Below are 16,011 nucleotides of genomic sequence, written 5' to 3'. Positions count from 1 at the left end.
TTGTCAAAGATTAGTTGGCCATACGTTTGTGGGTTCAACATAGTTTTAATTATTTTATCTTTATAATATGTTTTGACATGTGATGGTGACAACCCCTATTTCTTCTTTATCTCATCATTGTTTTTGTTTGTTCTTCCATATGAACATTAGAATAATCTTTGCTAGTTAAAAAAAGCCGATGGTATTTTTATTCATATTTCTTTTTTTAATGAATATAATTTATTGTCAAATTGGCTTTCATACAACACCCAGTGCTCATCCCAACAAGTGCCCTCCTCAATGCCCATCACCCATTTTTCCCTCACCCCCACCCACCCATCCACCCTCAGTTTGTTCTCTGTATTTAAGAGTCTCTTGTGGCTTGCCTCCCTCCCTCTCTGTTTGTAACTATTTTTCCCCCTTCTCTTCCCCCATGGTCTTCTGTTAAGTTTCTCAAGGTCCACATATGAGTGAAAACATATGATTCTGTCCTTCTCTGACTGCCTTATTTCACTCAACATAATACCTTCCAGTTCCGTCCACGTTGCTATAAATGGCATGATTTCATTCTTTCTCATGCCAAGTAGTAGTCCATTGTATATATTCATATTTCATTAAATAACTCAGGGAGAGCCAAAATATTTTAATACAGTCTTAGTATTATGTTATTAGGAAGGAAAGAGCTTGAAAAAGAAGAGGAAGAGAATATATTATTCCTTTGCTGAATATATCCATAGATGAAATAAAAAGAAATATATAATGGGAATTTTGTTGTAGGATAGCCTTTCCAAAAGCATGTATCAAAGACTCTTGTAATAGCAATAGGAGAAATTTTAAAAGAAGTGATTCTGTGTTAAAAATGTTTGATAGGGGCACCTTGGTGACTCAGTCGGTTAAGTGTTCGACTTAGGCTCAGGTCATGATCTCACGGCTCATGAGTTCGAGCCCCGCTTTGGGCTCTGGGCTGACAGCTCAGAGCCTGGAGCCTTTCTGTGTCCCTCTCTTGCTCTGCCTCTGCCCCACTCATGCTCTGTCTCCCTCTCTCAAGAATAAATAAACATTAAAAAAAAGTTTGATAAACATTATTCACTTTATTGCCCCTTAGAGATTTATAATAAACAATAGCCAATAAAGCCTATGAGCGAGACAAGTTGTGCCTGAGGGGAGGGAAGATGCAGACCTCTACTTTTTAAATGATAAATATTGTTTGTAAAAAAAAAAAAAAAACAAACAATGAGAATCTGGCAGTAAGATGCCTATTTTCTTGTTTTCCATGTTGCTTCCAAAACTTGTAGTTCTTTCTCCAAAAAATTCCTCTTGTTAGAGTAGGAGAGAGCCAAAGCATAAGAGACTCTTAAAAACAGAACAAACTGAGGATTGATGGGGGGTGGGAGATGGGTATTGAGGAGGTCACCTTTTGGGATGAGCACTGGGTGTTGTATGGAAACCAATTTGACAATAAACTTCATATATGAAAATAAATAAATAAATAAATACCTCTTAATATTCTACAATATGCTCATAAAAACCCAGTTTAGAGAACTTCAGGGCCAGTTGTAGATATTTAAAAGAAAAAATTTTCATATAAGGTCCTTTCCAATGTTGATGTTCTTTGATTCTAAGCATCAGTAAGGTAATGATCTGGGATAATAATCTTTAGGAAATTATTTCTGTATTCTCACATTTATCTCCACAGAGACAACAGGTGATCAAATATCCTTTCTCCCTCTTCCACTATTGGACTTCTATGTGAAATCACCAAAGTGGGTAAAATTGCATGTTTTATGTCATCCTTCTAGTCACCGATTCATTCATGCATTTGGCACTTATTGAGTACCTGTTATGTGTTGGGCCCTGCCTAGTCCCTTTTCATGAGTGAGAGGGGCCTCTATACCAGGCTCCTGAAGCTGAGCCTCTGGACCTTTCTTGCCTCATCACCTCCTCCTCATGTTCACTTTGAGGTGTATGATTCTAACAGTAATTGGCCTGAAAATGATATTGTTCTGTATGGGAAAGTTCTAATCCTGAGCCTCTGGCAGCATTCTCTGCATTCCTGAAAATGACTGTGACATAACTGAGTCTGACTCCAGGCAGGATGAGGCAGCAGAGAAAAAAGAGAGGAATTCTTGCAAGTGATAGGGACTCAATTTAAAACACAGATGTTTCTGCGATACCATTTGCAGATAGAAACGGTACAAAGGTAACTTAGGAAAGGCACAGAAAAAGAGTATGGGCTCCTATTTAAATGCCATTTAGAAATCATCTTCGTGGTAATCTTCCTGTATTATGAAGTGTCTTTGAAATAAGTACAGGAAAACAAGTAGAGACGGTATTGTGCACAGGCAAAGCATCCAACTTGACTAACTGGGTGACTCAGCACCAAAAGTCCTTTGAGCCCTAAGATAGGCTGGAATAACACCCTTTGCCAAAGACATCAGATCCTGCAGTGGTCAACATTGACTGGGTTGCGAGATTCATTTGTGGTTTTGATGTGGTTCCATGTTTTTGATATAGAACTATAAATGGCCCCCTGTAGGGTGTGAAAAATTCAAAGACATATTCCAGGCATCTTAATAGAAGTACTAAAAAGCACCAGGGTTTGCTTTCAACTCCTAAAGCATGTCTAAGAGTGTGTGTGAGAGACTACCACCCCCTCACCCCCCATGATGAGTGAACCAGTCTTTGCTAAGGGCGTGGCAGAAACCAGCACATTTAGCCAGATTTGGTTGGTGAGTCTTTTCCTTTTCTTCTGCTAAAATGGACATTTAAGTATATGTTCTGCTCTCCTGATTCCACAGTTAACAAAATTTTGGAGGTCCGTTGATGCAGTTCTTCCTACAGAAGATATATGGCTTTTTAATATAGAATTTATATATGATTAAACGCTTCTGTATCTACTAAGTTCAATCCTAGAAACAGAAAGTTTGGGTTGCCTTAGAGCAAATGCCAGATGGGATCATAAGTGAGCCTTGTGTGTGTCCACAAGCATTTTCCTGGTGTCCTCGTGGCTATAATTTCTGAGAAACCAATGCATTTCCCATGCTATAGTGCTATAGTGACAAAAGGTGAAACGCTGAAAGATCTATACCTCCAGAGGCTCATGCAAGGCAAGGGGCCTTAGAGATAATCTACTGTAGTGCTTTTCAAACTGTGTTCCATAGAACCTTCAGTTCTGGGTATTTGCTGCAATTCTTTAATTCAGAAGTGACACAAACACAATTCAAATTGTCTGGAAAAATCCAGGGTTAATATTAGCAACAGACATGCCTGGATTCAGATGCTCAAATAATGTTATCAACATTATTTGCTTTTTTCATTCTTGTCTCTTAGTTTCACCTTCCCTCTGTTTTACAGTTTCATTCTCAGACTCCTCTTAAGCAACAAAGATGGCTAGCAAGAGCTTTAGGCTTTTATTCTATTGGCTGAGCAACCCCAGAACAAAGACAATCTTCCTTCCTGATATTTTCAGTAAGAAGTCTTACAATTGGGTCTCATTGACCCTGAATGGGTCATGTGCTCCTTTTCAAACCAATCGTGGTGACTCTTCTTGGGAAGGTCTGGGTCACATTGCCATCTTTAGAACACTGGGGTCAGTTCTGTGTGAACCAAATGGACTGGGAGAATGGTGGTGAAGGGGAGGAGGTTGAGGTTCTTCAGAAAAGGGATAGACTCTAGAAGAGATTCTAGAAGATTAAAAATATCAAAAGAGATGGCAGTCGGGTGGGGGGGGAGAGGAGAGGAAAGTGGGGAGGTCTCCAGTCCTCTTATACCTGCTTCAAAAAGAGCATTTCTATTTTTTTCCTTCCCCACCAGCTTTATTGAAATATAATTGGCATATAACATTGTGTAAACTAAAGGTGTACCATATGTTGATTTACTTACATATTGTAAATGATTACCACCACAGTTTTAGCCAACACCTCTATCACATCACATAAATACCATTTGTGTGTGTGTGTGTGTTAAGAACATTTAAGATCTATTCTCTTAGCCATTTTCAAGTATATAGTACAGTATTATTAACTATAATCACCATGCATTAGATGCATTAGATCCCCAGAACTTATTTATCTTGTAACTGGAAGTTTGTACTCTTTGACCGTCTCCCCAGTTCCCCCACTGACCCTTCTCTCCTCCTCAGCCCCTGGTAACCACCATTCTAGTCTCAGTTTCTATTAGTTTGTTTTTTTCAGATTTCACATATAAATGATACCATTCAGTATTTATCTTTCTCTGTCTGACTTACTTTACTTAGCATGCTGCTTTCAAGGTTCATCCATGTTGTCAAAAAAGGCAGCATTTCCTTCTTTCTTATGGTTGAATAAAAGTCCACTGTATATGCATACAACATCTTATTTATCCATTTATCTGTTGACATATACTTAGGTTATTTCCATATCTTGGGTATTCGAATAGTGCTGCAATTAACATGGGAATGCAGCTATCTCTTCAAGAGATTGTCTTCATTTCCATTGGATATATACCCAAAAGTGGGATTGTTGGATCATATGGTAGTATTGCTTTTGAGTTTTTTTTTTACGAGAGAGAGAGAGAGAGAGAGAGAGAGAGAGAGAGAGAGAGAATCTTAAGCAGGCTCCATGCTCAGCACAGAGCCCAACATGGGTCTTGATCCAACAACCCTGGGGGATCATGACCTGAGCGAAAATCAAGAGTCAGATGCTTAACCAACTGAGCCATCCAGGTGCCCCTACTTTTGAGTTTTTGAGGAATCTCCATACTGTTTCCTATAGTGGCTGTATTGATTTACATTACCACCAATAGTGCACCAGGGTTCCCTCTTCTCCACACCTGTCTTCCCCCCACCCCAAATGTGTTTTACATACTGGGATTCTGCATTAGATATAATTTGAATAAAATGATTTGTAATTTTCTGCTAAGCCAGAATGTTTAGAAACCATAACTTAGTGAAATGTTCTCAGCTTGTGAACCATCTCAGAGATGTTGCTGTATTTCTTCTCACAGTCACAGTTAGTTGGTGGGAAAACTTTGATGCCATTATGTTAGATATATTTAGCCAACCAACATATTTTGAAGACCTATTGTGTGTAGGGTCTTGCTCAAGGCACTGCATAGAAATACAAAAATGAATATCTCATAGAGTTTATAATAATTTAGGGAAGATATGACAAAGAGAATTCACAGGGAAAAATGTGTGGCAGTCTGTATTTTCCAAAAATGTCTACAGCAATAATTCAGGTCCCACATTCTCTTCCAGAATTTTGCCACATCTCATCAAGGGGTAGAGTCTCTTCCCCAATCTCTGAATCTGGGCAAGCTTGTGAGGCTCCAACAAATTGAAAGCGGCAGGTTGAAGCTAGGTTAGAAAAGGCAATACAGTTCACACCTGGCTTTCTCTCACAGGATGTTCAGCTTTGGAAACCAGCCACCTTTCTGTGAGAAAACCTGAACCATCTCACACAGAGAGACCACATGGAGAGGCCATGTGGAAAGGAACTGAACCTCAAGCTGAGTGCCAGCATCAACTGCCAGACACGTGAGTGAATGAACCTTCAGATGAATCCAACCCCTGGCTTCAAGTCTTTTATCTACAGCCTAATATGCTGTGAAAGAGAGAGAATCCATCCCTGCTGTATCCCATCCAAATTCCTGACCCATAGAGTCTGTGAGTGAGATTAATGGTTGTTTTATGCCAGTGAAAGTGAAACAGTAATTCTGTCTGGATCTTTATAGAAATATAATGAAGTGTAGGAGCGATTGTTGTGAACTGGTCAGAGTGGTTTTTTCCCACCTCCTTCCTCATGTAACAAACCAATCTCCTTGGTCTCACTGACCATAATACTCCATTCCCTTGAACTTTGAGATTAAGGCAGGGGTTAAGCATATGACCCAAATAGGGGCAATCAGGGACCTTTCTGGGTTGATAAATGGATAATGATAGAGACAGGTATCTCATATTCCTGGAGTTATTGGGCTGGGATGGAGGTGTAGAATAAACTATACAGGTAGAATGAAGATTCTAGCTGCATTAAGTCCCTATTAAGTCCTGGTTCCTATGGCAATCCCTTTGAACATGTAGACCATGCCAGTATTTTTCCCAAATGTTCAAACCAATAATTTTCCTTTTCTTGTCTGTTGGATTTCTATCCCTTCCCTCCAAGAATTCTGCCTAATTTAAAAGGCTTTATGGAGGATATAGCATTGGAATTTTGTCTTGACATTCTGAAATGGGGAAAGGCTTTAGAAGGGGAGGCAATGTCCATGGAGAAAGGAGAACAGCAGCTAAAAGTACTGACTCTTCAGTCACCAGGTCATGTGTCCAAATACAGCCCTACCCCCTTACCCATTTGGAGAACTTGGACTTTACCTAGTCAAGCGCAGGATTCTCGCTTGTGAAATAAAGTAATACCTAAGGCATGGAATTATTGTTAGGATTAAGTGTCACCCATAACCAATATTGGCTCCGTGTCTGGTGCATGTTAAGGTTTAGTTGTGGCCACTGTGCCAGAGTGGCATGGAGTGTGGATGAGGATCAGCTCATGGCAGGAGTTTGGCCGAGATAAAGCTGGAGCAAGGGGCTGGAGCTGGTCTGTTAGGTGGGCAAGCAGAAGCAATGGACATTTTACTAACAGAAATGATTAGAGATGTGAATACATGCACCTCCCACATAGAAATCACATTTTGATAACAGGAATTCCCTCAATATAGCATTAGCAGTATAGCTTCATGAGTATACATAATATATTTGGATGCAATTGTAAGATTGGTTCCCAAAGCCTGTAGACCTAGATGTCAGATGTTCCTCATTCTCTGCACCTACAAGGACAGTCTGCTTTCATTCCCTAAAGATTTTGACCTGAATGCATGTATTGGTTTTTTTTTTTTTTAAATTACCACAAAGAATGGATTCATACACTTATCAATGATGAGCAAATGTAGACTTTATTATAGATTTATGTTGTGGACACTATCAATGTTGTATCAGATCTCCTCAGTTCCTCTTTTACAATTTTGTGCTCTGCCTTCCCTACCCCTTTAGGGCTTCTTGCATGCAACACCTTGTGCGATTCTTCCTCAGTGGACACTGTCTCCAGAAGTGCTTGGGAATTTATCCCTTCCTCTACCCCACCCTTAACCAATAACTGACAGGTGCAGGAGTGTGAGAGCCCAGCTCCCTTACAACCAGTGGGGACAACACTGAGCTGTACTTAGACTCCAGAGTTCCCCTGTGGAGTCAGGCTGCTGGATTTTGCCTGGATCATATTTTAGCTTGACTTTTCCCTCTTCCCTGTCTCATTTTCTCTATTCCCTTCTTCATCTCCCTTGGGAGCACCTCCTTAATAAGCCCCTTGCACAGGAATCCTAGCCTCAGGGTCTGCTTCTGGGAAACTGTTTTCTAGGGTAAATGGAGGGAGGAGTTTATCATGTACATGCTATAGCAAATAACTTCAAAATCCCCCTAAGACACCTCACCTCTCCTGCTCTGCTAAGAAGTACATTTTTCCTTCTTTCCTTTCTTGCTTAGGAAGCTTGGCTTTCTTGGCTCACACCTCTCTCCCTGAACCCTCCACCCCCAGTTTCAAATTCTCACCTCTTTATTTTGTAGAGCAATTCTACCCCAACAATCAACCAAAGTTCTTTACGAAACCACCAGGGTGTAACAATATTAGAACCCTGAGATCAGCAAAACCCTCTCTCCTTAGAAAGCAATTTAGAGAACATCTTTTATCATTAGAACACGCCTCTTGGGGTCTCAACCTTTCCTCCAAGTGACTTACTAACATATCAAATCCTATGCTCCCCCTGAGAGGAACTATTATTATCAGCTGGGCTAATAACATTTTGCCCACTGGTGTTACGTATCTATCTGTGGTGTGTGTGTGTGTGTGTGTGTGTGTGTGTGTGTGTATCTCAACAGAACTGTATAAGCATTGTCTTACTAGTCTGGGACAAATATTTCCAAGCATTTGATTTCTCCACACTAAAAAAAAAAAAAAAAAAAAAAAAAAATATATATATATATATATATATATATATATATATATATATATATATGGATGATCAGAGAGGCAAGTAAGCAAGCCTTTTGTGGGGAGGATGGGGGAGAAAAGCTTTATGAGAAGGAAAATGTGGACTGGACAGAAGGGGCTGGCATGCAATTTTCAAAAGTTCTTTTGTCCCCAGACACTGAAGTTTGGATGTGCATGGCTTCCCTTACTATGCAGGCCTGTTTGTTTTCACTGCCCCAGAAGTTCTCCTCAAGCAACTTGATCTACACCTACTGCAGCATGTTTCTAAGACCTTTCACAGGAAGCTGCTGGCTGCTAGTGCAAACTAATGAGTCTTTTCCAACACAAAGCCTCCAGTTGAGATTATGAAGTAATTTATTAGGCTTCTACTGCAGTGAGCACACACAGTTCCTGCTCGGAATGGACTAATTAAAAACTTCCCTACCATGTACGATTTCAATTGTGTTGAAAAAAAAAAATGAACAATACCTCTGGTAATTTTTCAAGGAAAGGAAATGATAATATTTTTAAAAGAAAATTATGGAAGCCTTGCATTGCTTAAGTAGACAAAACCGGCATCTGTGGGTGTTGGTGTGTAACTCAGAGCATGATTGTCTTTATGCAGAATAGATCCAGTTTCCCACCTTTAACTCTGCTGTGATGTTTTCCCTGAGTTCAACTGATACAAAGGTAAGAGTCAATATTATTAATTGTAGGGAGGAACTGGGTTTCAAGGTAATTTTATTTGGGGGTGATACTCAGGAACCCTGGTAGCCCTAGTCGCTCCAAGTTCAGAAGTCTCTCTCTTTTAATAGCCAAATATCCATCATCTGAGTCCCTAATATTCTACCAGGTAAGCATCTCCAGGGTGCCATAGAAATTTCTCAGGAACCCTGAAACATTTCGTAATTTACCCTGGTTGTTGCTTGTCACCTTGGACTGACATCTGACCTTGAACTGTGGCCACTTTCTGTGTCAAAACTCAGACTGTTATAAACAATCTGTGTACTGTTTTACTCCAACAAAAACATTAAATAAAAATTTCACCAAGCCTCAAGCATGCCTTTTCAAATTTGCCCAGTGAGCAACACTGGAACCCCTAAGAGCCTAATGCAGCCCATTCCAGTCCTGTTTCGAACCATACCTGTGTCTCAATAATTCTAAACCAGAAAAGTAGCCAGTCTGAAGAGAGACTGTACAATCCACTTTTGAACTAATCAGAAATTTGAAAAAACTTCCCTGTCTCCATATTGTACCTGTCCCTTTCACTTTCAGCTTGCAGGAGACTCACTGACTTTTCTTAAGGAATGTGATTCTTCTTTACCTGGTGGGTAATACACTCTGTCTCTATTTTAGACTATTTTGGAGGTCTTTGTGTTTATTCTATGACAGTAGACATTGGCCACTATATTAATTCCCCCAGAGTTCAGTTAAGATGGGGCTGTGACATTTCACAAAACTTTATAGGAGACTAGGGGTGATAGAATGATACAGGGAGTTAGGGATGCCTTAACAATGGATAGATACCACAGGAAAAAAGCAACAACTGGACACCATAGGCATCTTTTATCAAGTCCTTTGGCCACGTTCTCCTACAAGGATCCCTTCCTGGTTATCTCTGCCCTTACAACCAGCCTGTGCCCATGCTGCTAAGCCAGTTTGCATCCCTACAAAATGAGTGCTCTTGCCTAGTTCCTGCCTATATGATCCAGATCCCTACTCCACTGACTCAGGGAAACACCCCATTTCATCCTCACTCTCAGTTTATGGCCAGTATCTCAGTAGCATGATAATCTGGGGGATGACTCTTTATAAGACTACCACTTATTATTTTCATGTAGAACAGGTTAGATCCACATTGTCTCTGGAAGCTCTCCCATTGCAATTGAGGATCACAGCTCACTTTTGCATAAAGGATCATTAAAGTTTTCCAGAAATAAAGGAATAGTGTGCCCTCATGGATAAATCTAAACTTTCATCTTTAAAGGATGAGAAACATTGTTGATGGTTTAAAAAAACAAAAACCCATACTTCTCTCTCCCTCCCTCCCCTTTGGAGTCTACTTGAGAGCATCTCCTTTATACTTAGAAAGAGACATTTGCTTCTAGTGTTTGCCAGGCTCAGTACCCAGAACCAAGCAGGCAGGGAGAACTAAGGCACAATCCCTGCTCTCAAGAAGCTCATGGTTTACTAGAGGATTTACAGTGACAATGGTGGGATAAGAATAGACACTGCAGGTGTATGATGCAGAGACAAAAAGGAGAGGAGAGTCAGGAAAGGATTCCAGGAAAAGGTGGCACAACATGGATTTTAAATCACAAACAAGAATTTACCAGATGGATGAAGTGGGAGAAGAATCAGGCAGAGGAAACAAGAGCAAAGATATAGTGGCAAGAGCTAATATGCAATATGGAGATGAGTAAAGATGGATGAATCCAAAACAGAGATTAAATGCAGGGAGAATGGGAGAAAATGCAAGGTTGGATCCCTCCTGGATGTTACTCCTTAAGGGATGAGGAAACTTGGAAGTATTTGGTGGGGGAGACAGGTGGAGGCTGACATGATCAGATTGGTGTATTAGAAAAATCATGCAGAGGTTTTTTCACTAGAGGCCAAGATACCAGTCAGAGAAATAGTGTGGGTGAGGGTTGCTGGGACCTCAGTGGCGACTGTGGGAATGAAAGGGAAAAAGAGTTGTGAGGGCTCTTTTGGTAGTTCAAATGTAGGAGATGTTGTCTGATTTAAGGTGGAAGGTAAAGGAAAAGGAGTCCAGTTGGACAGTGATGTTTCTGAGGGACCAATGCTGGTGCCACCTGCTGAGACTGGAAGTACATGGAGGAAAACTGGTTTGTTGGTAAGGGAAGTGAGGGGGAAGTGAGGAGAGATCAGCAGTTGTCAAATGTTGAATTCTGGTTTGGGGACATCATGAATCTGATTTCTTGCCAGACTTCTGAAGATGATTGGCCAGTAGTTGGATATTCAGTTCTGAAATTCAGATGGTGTAGACTTTAAGTGATCATTATGATCATGAAAGGACATTTTACACTCCAAGGAGAAGTATGGAGTGAATAAAGAAGGGAGAAAGAGTTGACTATAGGATCCTGAGATATGTCACCTTATTTTTACAATTTTTATGAAGCTTCTGCCTCTACATTTATTTGGAATATTTGGTAACTAACATAACAGAAAGGTAATTCATCTGGAAACAAGACAAGTAGAATCAACTTGAGATACCAAGCAAGCACATATTGGTGTTCAGTAAATATTTTTCCTGAATGCCTGACGGCGAATATTCATTTTGCTCAGCCTTTTGGTAAGCACCATGAGAGCCAGGCAATACCTCTGCTTTAATTTGCATGAGGATGAGTAGGCACAAATACATGTTGATGATGGTGGTGCTGCAGCAGAGGTTTGAAAAGAAGAGCAGTACATAGTCTAACCACGGTAATAAGAATGGGGATAACACCACCTAGAAGGTTATAGATCTCTTTGGAGGAATGTTTCCTCCCATGAGCCCTTGCAACTAGGCAACAATGATGCCACTTTATTCTGAATAGCAGAAAAAATGACCTTGGTGATGTGAAGGAAGGGACAATGGTGGCAGTAACGTATTTACTTGTTTCTTGGTGAGAACAAAGAGAATAAGGCACAGCTACTCTCTGAGCCTCTTGACAAAGACTAGGTCCCACTTTTCCACATTTCTATGCATTGATTCCAACAATCTCTAATGTCCCTGGAGTCCCCCAGAAACATCCATTTTTGTAATTTCACCAAAGCAGCAACCTAGAATTCATGTCAAATCCTATAGTACAAAATAGAAGAATGTTTCCACTCATAGGGACTTGATGTCATGAAAGTATGCAATGGCCAGGTATCTCGGCTCCAGTGGCTTCAAAGATCAAAGATTGGGAAAGGTCCTTACGATGGTATTTCCAGGTAAACCGCAAGTTTTCCAGCCTCTGTAATATCTGATCTGGTACCCCACAATCTCATAGCATTTCTTATTTAAAATGGCTTCACTGCTAGAAGCTGGTAATGCCAAACATCTTTTCTATCTCAGAGCCCAGCTAACGGACAGAGATGACCCTTTACAAAGAGAGCTGTCTCAACTGGTATTTCTTCAGACAAAGGAGTGACACAGAGAAGTCACAATTGCTTTCTAAAACTTGCTACCACTTTCCCTGGCAATTCTAGGGGGACGTGTAAAGTCATTTTAACCTTTGTGTGTGTGTGGGCTTCTAGTTACCCATGAGATAGTCAGAAGCACAATAGTACATGTCATACCTGCCAGAAGTCCTGTGGGTAAGGGTTACCAAACACCCTGTAGGTGCTCTAGCCCATGGAGTTTTAGGTTTAGACTCAACTTTTGGTTGGACAAACCTTAGAGATCATCTAGTGCGACTGCTGAGGACAATAGTTACCAAGTGATTACTTGCTTGGATAAAAGTATTACATTATCAATAAAGAATGCAAGTTTGTTAAAGATGTCCTTTTTGCCTTTGTTAATTAGAACAGACTAAAAAATTATCCCATAATAATGTCTCTCACATTTATGTTCTGATAGGCTTTTTGGATAGGGGAGAAGAGGTACTATTATTCTAGTAGAAACTGAGCATAACTTAAAACCCACACGCTCTATGTAGTCTCCGTTAGCAGTGCGTGGGGCACTAAAACTTTATCCATTTTGTGTTTCTTGAGTACATTTAAGAGGCTAAACTTCAAACCCACTTCATCATCTCAGGGTGTGGTTGGATGCCTCCAGCAATGGAGAACTTACTACCTTACCAGATGACTCACTTTGCTATTAGACATCTCCCATTGCTCATGTGTTTTCTGTTCCTCTATCAGACCTGGTTCTGCCTATTTGGGCTGTATAAGGTAATTCCAAGTCTATTCCTGGGTGATTGTCTTCAGTATCTCAGGAGGCCAATTTTCTTGTCACATTTTGAGTGTTTCCCAGGTGTAACTTTGCCTATTCCTGAAGGTGTTCTCTGTGTGAAGAGCTGGCTTCAAATTCTTACCTATCCTGTTTGCTCCATCAAAGTGCAGATCAATTTGGCATATCTTTTTTAGTGGATACTGTTCAGAATTGAACACTCTACTTCCCACAAGCCCATAATTTCTTATCTTAAGTAAGGGAGGATAATACTGTCTTTCCTAAGAAACTGCTTGAATCCTGACGATAAAAATGTGTTAATTCTATGGTTTTAGTATCTGAAGCAGTGGAGCATTAATGGGAAACCAAGACCTACCACCTCCAATCCTTTCCACTCATCTTCCTGGAGCACATTCTTTGCCCATCTTTTTCCTGCCTTCCTTACTCATCCCTTGTCCTCTAGACCAGAACAGCTGGCCTACAGGGTTAGACTAGAGAATTTTTAAGGGATGTTCAATAAAAAGCTCAGTCTATCTCTGAAGCCAAATGTTAGAGTTTCCATTTAGGAACTTTGAGAAAGATGAAACTCCTGATAATAAGTAAGGTTCACTTGGGTAACATTCAGTTTTTCTCAAGCGAGAGAGGTGCTGCCCCCTAAGGGGACCTTTGAAAATGTGTGAGCAGTTTTAGTTGTTATAGTGATGGGAGGCAGGTGTCACTGGTATTAGAGCCATGGATGTGAAATGTTTTATGATGCTTGTGAATGTTTTGTAATGTCTCACCCAAAGAAGTATTGTCACAGCTCACATTCCAACAAACACAAATGGAGGGGACACAGAACTAAGCCAAAAGACCAGATCCCAGTCCTGTTCTTGCTTTTACTAGTCTCACCTCTCTCATTTGTAAAATGCGTGAAAACACAAAGCTGTTGTTAGGACTAAGTCTCAAGCATTTGATCAGACTGTTGTTAATGACACTTGACTACTCAAGATTTATTCTCCTTTCAGCCCATTGTTTGGGCCTGACCCCACACCTGCTTAGAGAAGGGACATGTGACCTAGGGTTATCGGTTAGCTAATTCTGTTCCATGGCTCAGTGATTGGCTCATGAGAGGGTACATGATCATGACTCAGGCCAAGGATAATCAGGCCATGATTTTCATTAACACCTGTGGGAGAAGAGAAGCTCTAATGTTAGGTCAAATCAGGTCTTGGAAGATTTGAGCCAGAAATTGTGAGTAGCTACCGTGATGGAGCCTGAGAGTGATGCCAGCCTGGCATAAGGCAAAGCCAAGAGATTGAGAGAAGGGACTGGTATACATTATTCCAGCCCCTGGATAAAGATATCCCTGGGGATTTTCATTATGTGAGAAGTATAATTCCTTTGTTAGTTCAGCCAGATTGAGTCACTTACAACAGAAATAATCCTGATTTACCCAGCTCTTGTCTCTATCTGCCTTAAATTACAGTTATAAGTTATCTCCTCCATGTGACTCCAAGCTCCTTAAAGGTAGTTATATTTGAACCCTCCCAAGTAGCCAAATAGTAGATGTTAGTGTAGTATAAAGAAGCATCCCCGAAATATTTGACACATGAGTAAAATGAAATAAAATGATACATATGAAAGAGTTTTGTTGACTCTCAACTATTTTACAAATAAACAGCACTTTACATATATCAGAGTTCTCATTAATATTTCCTTCTAAAATGTTTGTCTAGTGAGACATTCTAAGAAGTAAGATTAGTATGTAAGCAAAGGCATTGCTCACCCAGTTTGGTTTTCACATTTGTCTCCATTTCAGCTTTGTACCAAAAACAATCTGTCCTTACTATTGTGTCCCTAATAGTTTCCTGCATTAGAGTGAGTGTCTCCAGTGCAAAGACCATTTCTGTTTTATCTCTGTGTCCTCAGTACACATGGGAGATACTCAATTGCTGGGCTCCTCTCCTTTGTCAGCCCTTTCCAAAGCACCCTCTTACTGCTGTCGGCTTTCAAGGTGGCTGGGTTGTCAGAAAAGTGTATTCCTGTGGCCCAATGGGCATCCTTGGGGACTTGTAGTGTATCGTTAACATTCATTGATTTAAAAAGCATTCACCAAGCACTTAACCATGTGCGGGGCATTGTCTTTGAGGATTCACGCCCTTGTGGCATTCACAAGTAAGTACGTAGACAAGTATAATGCAGTCTGATAACCACTAGGATGGGGGAAATACAGGTGTTATGGGAGTAAACAAAAAGTTGCTAGGCTGGAGTGAATCAGGGAAATCTTCCTGGAAGAAGCGGCATTGAAGCTGGGGCCTAAAGGGTAAGTAGGAATTAGTCAAGCAATGGGTGAGGAAGAGAGCCTCCCAGTCAAAGGGAATGGCAAAGACCAGTAGGTCGGTAGAATCAGGGAGCAGATGAGTTTAGGGAGCTGAGCATGGGTTAGCTGCAGACTAGCTGCAATGGGTTTGTAGATGTGGTGCCACTACTCTTTCCTTGGGTCAGGTCTCCTTTCCAACTCAGCCAGGCAATGCTCTGTTTTGCCTTAGTCAGTGGTTTTCTTAGTTAAGCCTATTAACTTCAACTAATGTCAGGATGCCAGGAAGTTGTGCCCAGCTCTACTAGGCTGAGGGCCTGGCTGGAGTCCATCCTTTCATCCTTTTCAAAATTCACTGATTAACTTCTCTGGAAGAATTCGAGCCTCAACAGAGCATAGGCTGGCCTACCTAGCTTAAAATCAGATCCTTGATGATTGCAACCACCTCAAAGATGATTCTGTGTGTGTTTGAAATAAAGATCCCTAGGATTTAGGGGCAGGAAGGTCTGGGTGTGAGAGAGATGGAGACAAGAAGTGATGTGTGTGTGTGCCTGTTGGGGGAGTTTGGGGAAGATAGGGGTTGTCACTGGCTCATTCATTCAGTGTAGATTCTTGTTTCCTGACTGGACACCTTTGGAAGCCTCTTGAGAACATCACTCAGGTGGGTAGGATCTTGACAACAAATGGCCTTATCTGATTTATATTCCTTTAGTGATGGATATTGAAATTGAATCTCCCTACAAAATAGAGTCACTACTCTTTGCTCTTTAATGACAAGCCATTCCCCCATCTTTTCCTTGGGGGTGCCTTTCCTAAATTCTGTCTGGGCTTATGACTCTGTTTTTAAATCTTTGGGAATCTTCCTCCTG

General features: G+C 40.8%; 1 long non-coding RNA gene across 1 annotated transcript in view; it reads left to right on the top strand.

Annotated features, from left to right (window-relative positions):
* The window catches only part of LOC132675473 (uncharacterized), a 137,978-nt gene extending 129,188 nt beyond the window's left edge, over positions 1-8,790 (top strand). Inside the window, exons 4-5 of the long non-coding RNA XR_013551585.1 lie at positions 5,362-5,494; positions 8,593-8,790. This is a non-coding gene — a long non-coding RNA (uncharacterized LOC132675473). The remainder of the gene's footprint in view (positions 1-5,361; positions 5,495-8,592) is intronic.
* The last annotated feature ends 7,221 nt before the right edge of the window (positions 8,791-16,011 follow it).

The sequence above is a fragment of the Panthera onca genome, chromosome D4 (assembly GCF_046562875.1).
Source record: "Panthera onca isolate mPanOnc1 chromosome D4, mPanOnc1 haplotype 2, whole genome shotgun sequence".
NCBI lineage: Eukaryota > Metazoa > Chordata > Mammalia > Carnivora > Felidae > Panthera > Panthera onca.
This window is presented reverse-complemented; position numbering and strand designations above follow the sequence as displayed.